Here is a 16,857-nt window from a genome sequence, read left to right on the forward strand (position 1 = left end):
ATGAAGTGGGAGGAAGCAAAGAATGAAAAATAGGCTGTGATTTATAAAAAGAATGTAAAAATCTCTGATTATATAATGATGTACAGAATATGCCAGCTACCAAAGAAAACTATGACATCACTGTTAACTTAGAGAACTCCCTATTTATCACTGCTCTGGCATAAAGACAGCTTCTGAAGTAGTTTGAAACCCATAATCTTTAAGTTACATATTGAGAAATGATCCCTCAGTCCAAACTGAAGTCCAAACTGTAGAAAGAGAGCTTGTTATCTGAGGCAAAGTCATCGATCCCAAGTTAGCTTTTATTTATTCTTGTTTAAATTAGAAAATGAAATGTGATTCCATACAGAGGTAGAAGTTGATGTGGAATGTCCCCTGGAGTTTTTGAATTAAGAAAGTAAACTAATGGAAGGTGGATTAAACCAAAAGATTTAGTTGTGAATTAATGTTAAATAATGACCACATACACCAAAGAGTTCTGAAAACCTAATGGCTCTTAGTAGGAGAAAAATCCTTATGTAGAAATATGGGCTTTGGCTCCTGTGGATAAAAGAGCAAGGGCTGGAAAACAGATCTGTATCTTTAAATGATTTCTCTGCTGCTCTGCAAGGACAGAGGGTGGCAGCTGTGACCACTCATTCCCCATCCTCCTGCTTTGCTGTATTTGCTGCTGCACTGGGAGCCCTCCTGGCCACAGGTGAGCAGCCTTGCCATCTGCAATCCTCAGTAGGCCAATCAAGCTGGCCCTGCATGAGGTAAGATGGATAGTCTCCTCGTGTGCCCTGAACTCCCTCTAAAATTTCAGCAGATCAATGTAGCTGTGGTTTTTAATTTCCTCTCCGATTCAGCATTATTTCATGGACTCACACATGCCCTGCAGGACACAGCATCACAGAGCACAGGTAAACAGCCACTGAGCCCCGGTGCCCCTTGAGGTGCTGCAGTCACCCTCCAGAGGGGAATGTCACAGTGGCAGTTCCTTTCCCTGGGTAAACTGACCTCAGGGTTTCCAGGCCAGTTTCAGCTTCAGCTGAGACACAAGAGCAGACACTTCACCTCTATGTTCTGGGGTAAGAGCTCTTATATTTCGTAATAAAACTTATTCCTGTCGCCAAGTGCAGGCACAGAGATCAGAATGGATGGTGGGGCTTCTGCTCTTCCCACTTCTTTTCTGAAGAGGAAACCAATCTATCCTTGCAGTCTTGTGCAGCAGTAATCCATAAATATTTGAGCATAGTGCAGCACCGGGTCCAGCCATAGAAGACATAGAAGACATCCTGAGAGGTGCTCAAACAGCCCTGGGTTCTAAAGTACTCACTGGCTTGCAAAAAAGAAACACTTCCTGAAGGCTACCTGCAGCACAGTCTGCTGCAGAGGTTGTTCGGACACATGTTGGCAGTGTTATGAACAGACTTAAAGAGAGAATACCTCTCTGTCCTTTCTTATTCTTCCCAAAATCTCCTGGTTATGTACAGTGACAGGAGAATGGAGCTTTTTCAGTTTAATTTGTGAGCCAATGGGGCTTATCAGGGAGACAGCACTTACCATGTGGGGAGTACAAACTAAACAGGGCTGCGGGAGGGAATATATGATGAAAAATATCAAATTTTGATTGGAGTTCTTTAGTAAATTAATAGCCAACATGTAGTTTTTGATCAATGAAGAATGCCAATATCACTGTTAATTGATATTGGGGTAAAAAATCATAAACTGTGGCCCTTGGAAGATGATGATAGAGGTCTGCCACCATGCTTGTAATGCAGCATGCAGTAGCTTTCTGAGGCACAGCACTGGGATCTGTGCATCAGCAGTGCAAATTCTCCCTGGGGGTAAGATCTTCTCAGACCACCACTGCAGAGGGAGACAGAAAAGATGAGGCAAAACACAAGTGCATGCTCTGTAGAAGCAAACAGACCTGGGAGAGAGCTGCTCACACCTCTCTGCATCAATCATTCATGGTAATTCCTTCCTAGCAGCAGAGAGATGAGAGACCATGACACAGAAGATGGTTCAGCATGTAACTGTAGGCATGTGAGCAGTAGTCTTGTTGGGAGTGATTCCATGTGGGTTTCGCAAGCACACACCCCTGAGCCTGTTCCACTGCTCCTTGTGTGGTGCTTGTATGGTCAGTGACTACAGTGTCGCAGAGACTGGGAGAGAATGGGCAGAGGAGGAGCTGCCTCCCCGGCTTCCACACACAGGTGCTTCACAGTGGACATGAACTTCTCTAGTTCAGGAGGCGTGAGGTAGAAAATGTCTCTCTCAAAGCTCACTCAATATCAGTGGATGTCTTTCCATTCTGTAATGTCTTTCTGTCCATCCTGCAAATGATAGGTACAGCTGCTACCTCAACAGACCTTTGACAAAGCATGGGAGAGGTCCTGTGTTGGCTGGTTATTGAGAATAGGAACCCCCTTGGCAAATCTGTATGTGCCTGGGCATGATAAAGCAGTATCTGTGTAAAAAGGCTCAGTGGATGGCAGCAAAGGAGATGATACTTCCTCACTTTAGCTCTGGTTCAGGTGTTGGACATCCTGTGCAGAAGCTAATATGTTCTTTTCCAGTGGCAGGTGATATGAGAAGAGAACAGGCTAAGCTGCTACTTTCATCAGTGAAAAAAAAAAGAATTCAAGGCCTGACTCTGGGTAGCTCTGTGCCCTTTCTTTCCCTCAAAATGTACTGGTTGAAGACTCTCTTTTCTTCCCACGCTAAAAGCAATATCTGTCCTTGGGTAGCTGGCACTAGCTGGCATTGCTCTGTGGAGAGATGTGATAGGGACAGTTATGAGACTGGGATAAGTGAATTCCTCATTCCTATTGGGAAAGAAGAAGATGAATACATTTAGTTTTACTCAGGAAAAGGGCCTTTCATTAGTTATATAGACCTGAGGTGGATCTAACCTAATTTTACTGATAAGAGGAGAATAAAAGCAGGTGAAGATGGGATGACCTAAATGCATAGAGCAAGAATTGGCTTTATGTTAATTGGGATGAGAGCATGGAGTCTAAAATTGTCATGTGAAGGCAGCTTGAATTAATTTTTTGAGAGGAGGTATTAATTATTGAGTTGTGGGCAGAAGAAATCATTTACTTATTAAAGCTCTGTGTATCTGGAGTTGGTTCTTGGAATGAAGATAATACATGCAGTTGACTTGTTCCACTGGGACTGCATGTAAGGCTTTGATAACCACTGCCTGACTGGATGAGATGCAGCCATGGTTAGACAGATAACCCGAGAACCAGATCAAACTGTAGAGCCCAGATTCTTATCTCAAATACTTGTCAACCGTATCCCTCTGTTTTGACCAGCTATGCATATTTAAATTCAAGCTTCCAGCTGCTTTGATTGGATGGGAAGGTTCCTCATCCATGGGAAAATATTGTCATGTTTTTCCTGGGTAATTAAAATCAAGTGGTCAGTTTAATGAGGAATGAGACATGGAGTTCCCTTTAGTTTCAACTGTTCTTATTTAAATACTTGCTCAAATAAAAATAGGGGCAATGACTTTCTGTTTTAGAGAAAAATGATCTCTGAGGTTCCCAAAAGGACTGCCAGTAGTGTCACATTTTCTGGAAATTTGGCTCCTTATGGTTTTCTCTTACAAATATGATCTGATATTTAAAGTATCTTGGCAAGAGGCCATTTGCCATCTTTGATCTGGATCCTGATATGTAATTTAAACACACCCAAATGTATGAAGCAGTTACCCACTTCAGACAGGATTTGCAAATGAAACTACAGGTACTGACAGCATTTTTTACTCTGAACTATCTATGCTGGGACAGAAGAAGTTAGTAGGTAAAGGGCCATCACCTGCAAACACGTCTGGAAGAAAATTCAAATTTTGATTTTGAAAGACCACCCAAAACCCCCCACTTTGTGCAAATTATCTGAATTTAAAGTCAAGTGTAACACTGCTACAGGCTTCAACTTGCCTGAGGGTTGTATCAGACAAAGTCACTGAGAAAGCTGTTTGTGTAAAAAGAAGGGGGGGAAGAATAAGAAGAGGTATATATTTCTCTTTCTCTCTCCCTATTTTTTGTTGATTATCTGCAAGTGATTTGCATCCTAACTATGCGTTGCAGAATTTACCTGGTGTAGCAGATTACTGCTCTGCTTCTCTGCAAACAGCACCCATGAAGGAGCATCAGTCACACACAGGATCCAGCAAACACGAGGGGTGTCAGGGAAGGCATCAGCTGAATTTCACACTAGTGTGTTGGGAGTGCTGTGGCTTGCACTGCAGAGTGGGCTCAGGGAGCACAAACTGGGTTTCTTTCAGATGAAATTAATATAGAAGTTGTGCTCTGCAATCACACCTAATGCATTCCACTTGTTAATGCACATCAAGTCCATGGGACCAGACTAGAATTAATTTGATGTAACCCCCAAAAAGATACATTGTGGACACGAGGTCCTTAGTACCAATTATGCACTATATCTATTTATTCCTATGCACCAGCTACTTGCAAATATGGTCTAAGCCAAAGAGGCACATTGAAGGATGCCATAAAAAAAATAGCTGAAGGAACTGTATTTCCACACACACATTATTATTTATAATTTGCACTGAAGCACTATGTAACCCTAAATCCCCCATTGTGCAAGGTGTTAGATACTGACACAGAACAAGAAGATGGTTCCTTCCCCTGAAGAATTAAAACCTGGAAATATTTTGGGATGGAGCTTTGCCTCACAATCCAGCCTGACATGTTCCCAGGTGCTGTTCTGGCATAAGAAAGCTGTAAATTCAGTCATGCAACTTAGCTCTGGGAAGGAGGTGGGACTGGGGAGAGGAGTGTAAGATTTCACAATGCTCACTTTTCCTTGTGTCTTCACTGGGTTGAAATGGATGGAGAAAAGCCAATAGCCAGCAGAAAGTGGAGGCTGAGGGAATACAGTACTGAACCAATATCCTGGTGACTTATGACCTTCCTGGGACACTGTGAAGAGTAAGTGAGTGACAGATTATCTGCTGACCTGTGGGATAGCTCATTTGCTTTTGTTCAAGCAGCAGTTTTTCTGTAGAACTGTAGATCCGATATATTTCTCTGTTGAACTGAGCTACCTCACTGCTAAATAAATATGTCAGTCAGAAATGACACAAGTTAGTTTCTCTGGTGGGAGGTGTTTGTCTCACTCCAAAGGGGAGCCTGAGAGGATGCACTGTGGAAGTTAGGAGGCAGGGACCCTAGGACAAAACAGAGAGCGAGTCAAACTGACAGTGGGGGCAGGCTGCAGAGCTACCTGGAGGTATTTGCACGCCACAAATGGACCTGTGATTTCTGACTCTTTGTAGGATTTTCTTTACTATTCTTTCCTTAAAGTTTGGACAAGTTTATGGTTCCTGCACTGAGGCTAGTCCTTCTCTCCTGGGGTCTCGTCAAATTTAAAAGCTGTACTATTCTTTTTCATAAAAAAACCCCCAAAACCCTACAAAACACAAACCATAAAGCTCCTTATACTGTCCCCCTTCACAGATATGTTTGACATGATCCTTCATTTGCCTACACCTGTTTAATGTTTATTTTTGTGAGATAACCCGTTCTGCTTTAGAAGTCTGATCTGTTAAAACTGGACTAAGATCATGATGCAGGAGTGTCCAGCAGAGGACTGAGGAGGATGGTCTGGCATGCTCTGTCTTAGTGTAACAACCACTTCCACTGGTTATACTTAAATTTTAAATTATTTTCATTTGTACCATTGGAACTGTAATGTTAATGTTTGCAGCAGAAATGGGAAGGCTATACAGAAGCTAATATTGCCAGTTTTTTTCAGAAAACAGTATTTCAGAAATCACAATTCTACTGGCTTGCTTTGATGTGAATTAACAGTGAATATTCATGGTCAGGCATATTTTGTGATCACAGACACAAAACATGGGGAGTAAAGCCCTGTACCACTTCTGACCTTGCAAGGGATCCAGTAACAACAACAAGGAAGAGTAAAAAAACATTTCTCTCCCCAGTACTGATTGCCTCAGTCTTGCCCTCTTAATAAGCATTTAAATAATGTAAATGTGAAGGGTGGTGCAGGAGAGAGAAGGGGGGGGTGCACACAAACGTTTCTGACTTTTCTTTTTCCCCTGAACACTGATTCCATTGCATAATTATATGGGTTGGCTTGAAAGAATGAAACCCAGTTCAAAATGTATGAGTTCATTTTTATGTTCTACTGAGAAAATTTATTCAGTGTGACTGCTCAGTAGCGAGAGCAGTAAAACACCTTAATCCCTGGTTGAAGAAAGGTAATACCTTGACAGATGTGTGCCTCCTACTTTCCTTGCAGCCATGTTTCAACAACAAACCTTTATTTCTGCTTCTCGGCTGTAGCAGAAAAAAAAAAATGAGCGGAGCAATAAAGCAGTCAGACAAATCTCAGGAGCCAGGCGGCAATGCAATAGTAATGACAGATTTTTAATGTGGCAGGAGAGATTGACAGGAAAATGTCTTCAGAGCAAACGCACGCCAGATGGAATGAAAACGGTTTATTGGAGTATGGAGGTGCTGCTGAACTGAATAGAGGGCGGGTTTAAGGTGGGTGTTTTATCTGCTTCAAGTAAACAACAACAACCAAAGAAAAAAAATTCCACTCACCAGGTATTGCCTTAGACCAGTCTTTGCACCGAGGGGATATTTTTTGTTTGTTTGTTTATTTGGGTTTTTTTCTACAGTACTGCACCAGAGAAAAACTTTAAAATCAAAAGTTCAGTCATTACACGCACTGCACAAAAGGAGAAGGCAAACTGGTTTGGTCTCAGCTTTTTTCATTGTTTGCCTCTCTTCCCTCCTTCTCCCCCATCTCTCCCCCTTAATCTGAAGGAATTTCTCACTCACTAAAACAGATAAAGATGTTTTGATGTGCTTTCAGATAAATCAGAATGATTTTTTTTTTTCAAAAAGAGAACGAGTAAGAAAAAAAAATAATTCCAGCTGATAGAGTAGCTATCAAATCTAGGACAGAAGAAGAAGAAGCCTACACTAAAAAAACCTATAAAAGCCAATATAGCTGTTTCTATATCAAGAAGAACAACATCATTGTGTCTTTTTCAACTGAGTAAACTTAACTTGCATGCTCTTAGTAATGATAATAAAGTCAAATTCAGCCTTACATCTCACAAGAAAACATAACTCTGAAATATTTCATACCCTCCATACAGAGCAAAGGCAGGAAAACAGCCATAAATGGGAAGAAATGGCACAAAAGAAAGGAAGAAAATACAACTCTAAACTGTGAATCTCCCTGACATCTTTTCATTATCAGCCTAGTCAATGAAGAATGCCACAAAGGAAAGGACAGCATCATATTATTGAAACATGCTGGTTTGGGGTTTTTTTGAAGGATGCACTTGTATATTCTCTGTGGGTAGATTTTTTTATTTCATTATATCTGCTATTATTAACGCTCTGTAATTGCGTTTTACATGCAGGGCTTGGATTAAGTGTTTTGCCTGTATCATATGCATTTGTACCATTCTTTTTAGAGTTTTTTCAGGGCTTTTTTCCTTATGCAAACACATCAGAGAGAAGCCATTGAGTTACCTCCTTTATTTGTATTATACTTTAAAACAAAACAAACCCACCCTTTTTATCTTTGACAACATGCTTCTTTTTTGCTAAGGAATATTTATTTAGACAGTAAAAAGATGTTATGGTTCTTTCCACTAGTAGAAGTGTATGCACTGAATATGCTCCAATGTAATTTGCAGAAAGTGAGGAAAACACTCTGGAAAAGTAAGCAGGGAGTTTTGCCATGTAGTTTCATCTGATAACTACAATACTACGATAACAAAGCTTTAGGCAATATGCTTAAAAATGACAGGAAAAGTAACTGGCTAAGTGTTGTAATGATCCTTTTATATTACATATTTTATAAATTTACTGATTGCTCAGAAAATAGGTCTTTTTTTTCCATGTTTTGTCTTGTTCAGAATCCTGCTATAAAGTTCCATTTAACTCTCCTTTTGTATTAGTCCTGACAGAGCTATAAAAATTGCTTGTATAATTCTTATGGTCTTTGGGGTTTTGTTTCAATTTCCTTAGCATGTGGCTAAATATTGGCATGCAGGCTGTTCACCACGATGCAAGAGAAAATATTTTTATATTTAAAAAACCTTTAACTGGTTAAATCATTTGTCCATATAAAGAACAACACAATGCCAAAAATAACACAGATAGACAAAGTAATGAAGGGCTGGTAAGTGATATTGTGTATATTATTTCCTTGTACTCAAATGTAACTCAATTATCGGTGAATGTAACTTTTTCTGGTTGGGTTGAAGCTGTTTTGTAAGTCAGTCCTGCAAAGGACATCACGTCACTAGGAGCTGTTTTTTTAGAAAACAAAAAAGTTGAAAGAAATTTTCAGTTTATTTTAGAATCTGTTTTACTAGCTTTAAATACTCTCCAAAATTAAACTCCGAATGAATATTAAAGCAATGTTGAAGATAAAACTTGACACAACAGGATGTGATGGCTGCCATTCTGTCCTTAAACCACCTTTTTGCAACACATAATACAGAATATTAATCAGTGTTTTAAAGCTGTGGCAGTTCCTAGAGACACAATGACAAGTTAGGGACAGAACATCCAGCTTAACTGCGAATAGCATTGCCTTATTCTGCACCAGAATCCTCACATCGTTTAAAAATAGATTTTACTGTGTCATCAGCTCCATTCTGGTATCACTAGTAAACTGCACGAGGTATAAAAGCTGCAGTGGAAATTGTACCAGCACAGACACCAAAGTTGCCATCGGTAGTGTGCAATAGCTTGAGTTTTCATTTCAGAAGACACTGAATACTGACTTTCAACCTCAAAATTTTTTTTTATTCCTAAAATCATACCAAGTATGTCAGCATGCTCTCACGCATCCCCGCACTGTGGAATTTTGATAATGTATGTCCTAACCGCTTAATTGATTGATTAGCTTACTGCAGCTTTCTGAGGCACCAAATTTATCTTTAATAGCCGGAGTCAGGCACGGCAGGCAATCGAGGGGGGGGTCCCTTGGCGTCGATTTGCTCTTAACTGGAAAGTCATTACCACTTAATACATGTAGATTGTGTTGAAAGAAAATTATGTGTAATGAAATGAGGGAAAAATTAGTGGAGTGTTATGGGCGAAAGCAGATGTTACGGAGGAATTATGCTAGCAGAGATAATCACCTTCGCTAGCATTGTGTGTGCTGGGGTGTTAACTCAGGGAGAGAGTTGGTGAGAGAGCTAAATAAATGCATTGATTTACACAGATCCACTTTTCAAACTACAGTATATGACTAGTACACACATCTACAAACACATCCATATATATACACGCACATATAGACATGCTCAGGGCTGAACTTTTATATTTCTGACGCTCTTTTTTAGCTATTTTCCAGTTACTCACACTATATTCAGAAGTCCTAGCTGGAAGCACAGGGAAGTAGCTGTTGATTTGCATAGCATTGTGAAGATGAGAATAATATCCAAGGGCAGAAGTACTCATATAAGCATTAAGATGAGACCTTGTATGCTTCAAACTCTGGACAACCTCTCCTGAGAGAAAACTCATGAATTTGAGAAAGGTCTTTGAGGGTAGCACCAGATATTTTAGAAACTATAAAAGTGAAATAAATAACAATTGCAAAAAAATTATAGAGACATAGAATGTTGTGCCTTTACTTAAACAGCCTGTAAATAAAGGAGATGGAAGAAAATAAAGGAAAGATGAAATCTTTCTTTTAATGCAAGTTAGGAACATGTTTTAAGGTAGTAGTTTTGCAGACAGTCAATAACAATAACACTCGGAATCAGGACAAGGAAGGGAAGAGAGATGTCACAGATTTTATTTTGAATGTATTTAAAAACCCTGTAAATTAACCTTTCACCTGTGGGCATCTCCCTGTCCTTTTCCAGCCATGACTGATATATATGCTTGATTATATTTCTAATATCCCAGCATGCAAGGTCACTATTAATTTTTATCTTGGGTTTATCTATTTCATATAACATGTGTTTGGATTTAGAATTATCTCTGCTTTATCACCCATTTCATAATAAAAATGTGGTCTCAGGAAGATATTAGTTTGCAAAATTCACTATGAAAACCATTGACAATTAGGGTTTCCTCATATATCGTTCTGTTCCTTTGCTACTAAATGAGTCTTTATGAGTATAGTTATTGCTGGTGATAATAATACAAATTTTAAAAATTAAAAAAAAAAAAAAAAAAGACTGAAGGTTTTATATTCCCAGTATTACCATTCAGAGATAGGAGGTTAGCAAAAAGACTGTCAATTTTCTGTCACTATATTAATGAGTTAAAGAAATGCAGCCAGCCCCTCATGAATCAATTGGAAAACTATGATGAATGTTTCAATAATTAAGAGAATAATTAAATTGCTGAATGTAAGATGGCACTAAATGAAATAGCTTTCGTAACAGCAGCATATTGCTGTTTATAAATACAAAGAGCCACGTTAAACTAATGCAGAGTCCAGCTCAGATTTATCTGCCTGTCTTTAACAGGCTGTGGGCCCAATCCTGCAGAAGCCCACCCTACAGACAATGTCCCTCCTGCCTTAACCCTGTGCACAAGGGCAATAATGGTGTGTGAAAAGCTGAGCACAGGCAGGGATCTGCTGCTCCATCGGAGCCTCTCTGTGTACCTGGAGCCTCCCCACCTGCACACTGCGACGTGGCCACCATCGCGCTGCCTCAGCGATAAGCAGCTAAACTTAAACAGATAACGAAGCCAGGGAATTCGCAGTTAAAGCTGACACTCTGATGGTAGCATGCATGATGCTTGTGGAAATATTTTTAAAAGGTGATATGTGTTAAAGGTGAACTGTAAAGCTGGAGTGAAAATTATGTTAAGTTCAGAAATATGTCCTGAATCTCTCAACTATCAGGCAAGTTTTACTGTAGCTTTCAAAATTCTCTTTCTCCTGTACAATAATCTGGCAGTTTCTCCTTTGATAAGGACATTCCCAAACATAACTTTGTGTGATATAACACATACCAGAACCTAGGATGCTAAAAACAAGACATCCTAGAAAATTGTCCTTCAAACCAGGGTGTCTCAAAGCAATGCACATATTTTAAAAATATATTATTTGGAAGGAAAAGTGTAAACCATTCCCTAAGCTAGAAAACTTTTATAAATCTTGGTGGGGGGGAGGAGTGGGTGGGTAATAGGTGAAGTAATTAACTGGTATGTACTTGTATTTTGTTTTGAAAGCATGTCACAGCTTTTTTTTTTTTTTTTTTTTTTTTGCTGCTGCTGGAATATCAGCATGTTTAAGGAGACCCTACAAATAAGGTAGGGTCATTTCAGGTGCAAAATTTAACCAAATGCATTTTGTTTTCCTGCCTATTAAGATCTTAAAGTGTGTTTTTTACTGCCCCATCTTTCTCATGTCCCTGTTTCACAGTTTGGGTTTTTTCCTTCTCTCTTTTCCCCACTCACTTCTTCCATTCACATATCTCCTTCTGTTTCACCATACACCAGTCCCTAGCTCTCCTTGCAGTGGGGGTAGGTTTTTTTGCTGCTGGGATAAGTCTATGGAAGGAAATTTTCTATACAGTTCTGAGTTAGCCCCTCTTTGGAGCTCAATCATCATGTCAGGCACAATTTCACCATCTTCTTCATCTCCTATGTTGCTGAATTTATTCTTCCTGTCTCCTTCAGCAGCATATTCCTGTGTAGTCAGAAAATTATCAATGATACATATATTTCACATTTGCCTTCATTCCTTTCCCATCTCTCTTCTACTGGACAGAGGCACCTCAGACACTCCCCTGAGCCCCATGCCCCCAGTATGTTTCTTTTCCACTTTCCTCTTCCACCTTCAATGCCTCTTTCCTACTCATCACATAAATATATGTTCTGGGGTATTTCAAAACCCAGCATTATGTACTTGGAAAACTAGTGATTTGAGGTGGAATGGAGAATAAATATAGCCATAATATGCTTTAAAATAGGTGAATTAGTTGAGCAGGAGACTTTTAATGCCACATGGGTGGTCAGTAAAAAAGTAACAATTACCATGAGATGGAATTTGATATACCACAGTTATTTCCTACTCTCGAGATAGGGCAGTACCATGGTAACCTAGACTCCACTGTGTGGCAAGTATTGTTAATTGTATAGATTTTAATGGGGATAATTATGCTTCTCCTGTCTGAAATCAACCTTTACTGGCAGTGACCAATACCCAGAAGGATATTCTCAAAGGGATGTTGCACGACCTACAGTTTGTACACTTCATATTTCTTCCTTATAGTCAGAAAATTTCACTCCATCAGCAGAAGAGGTGTGAAGTGCTTACCTTCTGATAAATCCTGTTAAGAAATTAACATATTAAAAGTTCAGGTGGATAGCTATTCATTCTCACCGTAGGTTAGGAATGCTACATATTGATGGGCCAAGCCCAGAAAAAGGAAAGCATCTTGTTTGTATTTGATGTTTAATTAGATAACTTAATTTTCCAGTATTGCTATTACAGTTTCTTTCTTTAATGTGGAATTTAGGTTTTTTTCTGAAATATCCACATCTATAATGAGGGTGGATGGAAATTTTCTTTGGCAAAATCTGCTTGAAGCAGATATTGCTTTGCCAGAATTTAACATTCAGGTCAGAGCTTTTCTGCTGTATGGCTCTGTTTCAGGTGAATATTCACTTCTGAGAACAAGATTAGGGAAAATATGTGCCAGTGTTTAAAAATAAATATACCTCTCAGTTGTTTCCTCAACAGCTCTGCAATTTAAAACTGTGCCTTGAAAACTGGTCAAACCTTAAGCTTCTGGAAAAAAACCCAACAATATTTATTTATGCTTATTAGAGGCTTGTTATATTTGTCAGAGTGTCTGTGGTCGATCAGGTTGTACAGTTACATCACATTTCCTAAGATATGTAGCCCTGTCACTTGAGCAGGTCTTTGGTCCTGCTTGCTGGAGTTGGTTGGATCTCTGGATCCACAACTAATGGCAGAGACCATCTCTCTCCTCTGGTTCTGATTGAGCCCAAAGGATATGCAGCAGGAGGAAAAAGCTTCACGTGGAAAGTCACTAAAAAATGAGAAAGAAAGGGTGTAGGGAACCTGGGAATGGAGAGCTCTGAGTGAGGGGGGTTGGAAGAGCTTGTGTTTAACAAGAAAAAAAGACCAGCCACTTTGGACATGGAGCAAATGAGCACACACTTATTGGTAGGTGTACGCGCTCCATCTCTGACAATTATGGAAAAAAATTGAAAAAAATTATGTTGGTCCAGAACACGACATATGAAATTGGCCAGAACATTGAGAAACATGGCAACCTTGAGACGTAGCTAAGGAGGAACACGTGGGTATGGACACTAGCCCCAGCTTTGAGAAGAATGACTAAATGAGCAGGAGTTGGATATGAGACTATGCAGGAATAAGAAATGTGAAGAAAGGTGTGCATGAGTGCTACCAGAAGAGAGGTAAGAAAAGGAGCAAAATGTTAAATGTTGGAAGGAAGAAGAGGAAATCTATTCCATCCACCTCTATGGAGCCTTAACATAAAATTTATAGGCCTGAATTCTGATTTCACTACGCTGTTAAACAAAGTAACTGTAACTTCCATTCAAATTGTTTTCCATCTCATGCTTAATAACAGGTTATGTAGAGGGTAACTGTCTTCTACCACTTCTGTGTGAAGGCCAGAACAAACAATTATATTTTTGCTTGTTCAATTCCTATACTTCCAAAACACAATGGAAATGCACCTATGAAATTTAAAGTAAGCAATGACATTGTGAGTTTTAGCACTCAAAAACTGGAAAATATCTGGATTAAACCTGCTCTGGTTGTGCCAGTTTGGCCCTTTTAAGGTTATACATGATGACTGCTGATAAGGACTGGATCCCATACTGTCTCCATGTCCCTGAGGTATGCATTGGTCACACTGAGGGGGAATCGCAAAGTCTCTGCTGGCTGCGACAGAGGGCAAGGCAGGGTCTCCTGGTTCAGGCACCTGAGGGTGTAGAACATGCTGTCTCACCCTATTGCTTACAACCCAGCCCTGTTCCTGAGAGTGGAGTTCCAGTTTGCCTAACAAGTGTAAATGAAACATAAATTTTATGGATAAAATCCCAAACAGGCAGAATTAATGGGGAGGTTTTCAGGTTTTCTGTTGATTATATAGTGAATTTATTCACTAGTTTTAACAGCCTTGTTTCAATAGCTACAAAAAATTTAGGTGCAAAGCAAGTACTACGACGATGTCCAAAGGACTGGACTTCACTTCTTATCCCTTTGCAATGAAGAAGCAATAATGCATCCTGAAGTGTTCACAGTTGTACACTTCTGATCCCTCATATCGTTCATCTCCCAATCCAAAACAAACCTTGCTGAAGGACCTAGATCTCTCAGCAAGTAAGCAAAGTCACCCATCCAGTGCCCTGTGCACAAGAAATATTGCACAGTATAAATGCTTTGGAAAATCTTTTATTTTGTCTCACAAAGTGAGTAGGCAAAATCTGATGATTTTTCACATCTTTGTTCTAGTTGCCCAGATGAAGAAAGGATACTACATCACTTTTCCTAGAAAATCATAAGGAATTTTGGTGAGGATTAGTTAATTTATGCCGTAGTAACAGTCTGCAGCTACAGTGAGGTTCTTGAGGATAGCCTTGCAGCTAGGAGGTAAAATTCACATTGAAGGTGCATTTTTCTCATCTGTTAGTTTTTATGCTCCATTATATATTTTCTATTATAATTTGGAGTGGAGGATCACAGAATAGAAAGCTGATGCATTTTAACAGGAAATGTTTGCTTTCAAAGAAGTGTACCTCTATTTACAGAAAGCCTGGCTAGAGTTTCAAAAGTACTTTTGTCCCTATAGCATCATATTATCTTTTATATTTCTTAATTGAATCCTCATCCTGGAGGCGAGTAGGTGCTGAACGAAATAGACCTCCCAGGTACAACTGCAATGTATTAAGTCTGGGCTTGAAAAATAGGAGATAGCTATTTGGTGCTCAAAGATATTTACTTTAAACCTGTGGGTTTGTTTTTTGTTGGTTGCTTTTGGGGGGGGGCGGGGGGAGGGGGAGGAGAAGTTTGCTATTATTTCCTTCCCACAGCTACTTCATGAGAAGAGAGAAACACAGGATGAAATGAATGGAAAGCAGAGTTGACAATATTTTTCACAGAATCTACTATAGCTGGCTAAATGCCATTAAAAAAAAAAAAAAGTGCCTTCAATGGAATTTGGAAATGGATTGCTATCAACCATTGTTCATTTACTGGAATTTGCAAATGGATTGCTCTCAACCATACTGTCTTCTAGCTGTGTTTGCTTTCTAGGGACATTTGTAGGATTCTATTACTATTGTGGCCATTCACTGAGAATTTCAGAACAGCATGCATAAGTATTGATGGAAACTGGGTATTAGATTCATACACATGAATATGTGCACACTGAACACATTGGAAAAATAAATCAACACCATGTGACTCATCAAAGCAGTCATATCTCACAAAGCTCAAGAAGTGATTGGGGAATGTTCACAGAGAAGTGTTCCTGAGCAATTAGAAGTACTTAGAGAGGAAAAAGGATCTCTTTGAATTCTTTTGCATAATAAACTCAAGGAAACCTCAGTCTGCCCATGGAGATCCCATAAGCAGAAAAAGGGCTAAACTTACTGACTAAACTATTCATTGTGAATCATTCCCTCTGCTCTAATGTCTGCACGGCATGGAAGCATGGTGCCAGCCCTGCTACACACTGTAATTTTACTCTTCTAGGAATAAAGTGGGAATATACTGCTGGGCATGTTAAAGCACTCTGCAGAGGACATTATATATATTTTCAACATGTGACCTGCCTTTGATTTTTGTGTTGGAAATGGAGTTAGCAACCTTCAGAGAGAAAATATTAGCCCACAGACAGTGAAATAAGATAATATTTTTTACTTTATTTCTGTAAAGTGCTATTTGGTACAAAAAACTGTACAAGACTGAAATGTAGATTTTGAGCAGTCAGAGCTCAGCACGGCAAAATTCAGCCAGATAATTTTTACATTTTTTGGGCTGACCATGAGTTAACAGTTACTGATTCCTTTAGCAAATTCCTGCCTAATTGTTATTTTTCCTTGATTAAATTGTCCTTTATAAGGACATCTGTTCTGTTCCTTGCCAAGGTGTAAGATACAATCATATCTTAGAATTTGTAAAGTACTTTGGACAACACAGTAATAAATATATTCTGATGATGAATCCTGCAAAGGAGACATTGTCCTCCCCCCACCCAGCTTAGCACATCTCACTGTCAGAATATTTTTCCCAACACTGTAACTCTCCTTCTCTCCTGATAAAGTATTTCCTCTGTAATTCATCCCTTTTGCCAGCCCAGATCCCTCCAGCTTCTGAACCTCCTTGGAACAATTGCATTGCTCCCTAATGCAGTGTGAGAGTCACCCCTGCTCTGAGGACCAAGATTTCTGTGGGTGGCTGAGTACCACGGAAAGTAATTGTCATTAAGGGGTCAAAGAAAATTGCCCCCTGAGTTACAATGTGAACTACCCCACCCTGAATTCAGGACAGCCCAAATGCTAATTCAAAGACATGCGTTACACGGGGATAGCCACGGGAATTCCTCTCCCAGGGAGGAAAACTTGACCTTTCCAGATCTTTTCAGCATGTAGAAGTATTTAAGACTGCTCTTGTGAGCTGTCTTGCACATGGGGCAAATTGCTGTATGTAGAGGTACAAAATTCAGAGGGGAAAAAGTTTTCATAGCCTGGGGATGACAACTCAAATCTAGACAGCATGATCTAAGGAGGTCTTTTAATATAACAGAGATATATTTCATAAAGATTGGAAAAACAGAGACTTGATTTTTAGAAATTA

General features: G+C 39.5%; 1 long non-coding RNA gene across 3 annotated transcripts in view; it reads left to right on the top strand.

The window, feature by feature from the left end:
- The window catches only part of LOC125326857, a 37,356-nt gene extending 21,829 nt beyond the window's left edge, over window positions 1-15,527 (top strand). The window contains exons 1-5 of one of the 3 annotated variants that reach the window (XR_007204037.1): window positions 4,862-4,952; window positions 6,429-6,536; window positions 11,277-11,303; window positions 14,512-14,570; window positions 15,090-15,527. This is a non-coding gene — a long non-coding RNA (uncharacterized LOC125326857). Of the gene's footprint in view, window positions 1-4,861; window positions 4,953-6,428; window positions 6,537-7,159; window positions 8,566-11,276; window positions 14,810-15,089 lie in introns of those variants that run through there. The other 2 variants (XR_007204036.1, XR_007204038.1) reach the window with 2 other exon arrangements.
- Window positions 15,528-16,857: the final 1,330 nt, after the last annotated feature.

Source organism: Corvus hawaiiensis, chromosome 6, assembly GCF_020740725.1.
Source record: "Corvus hawaiiensis isolate bCorHaw1 chromosome 6, bCorHaw1.pri.cur, whole genome shotgun sequence".
In the NCBI taxonomy this organism is placed as follows: Eukaryota; Metazoa; Chordata; class Aves; order Passeriformes; family Corvidae; genus Corvus; species Corvus hawaiiensis.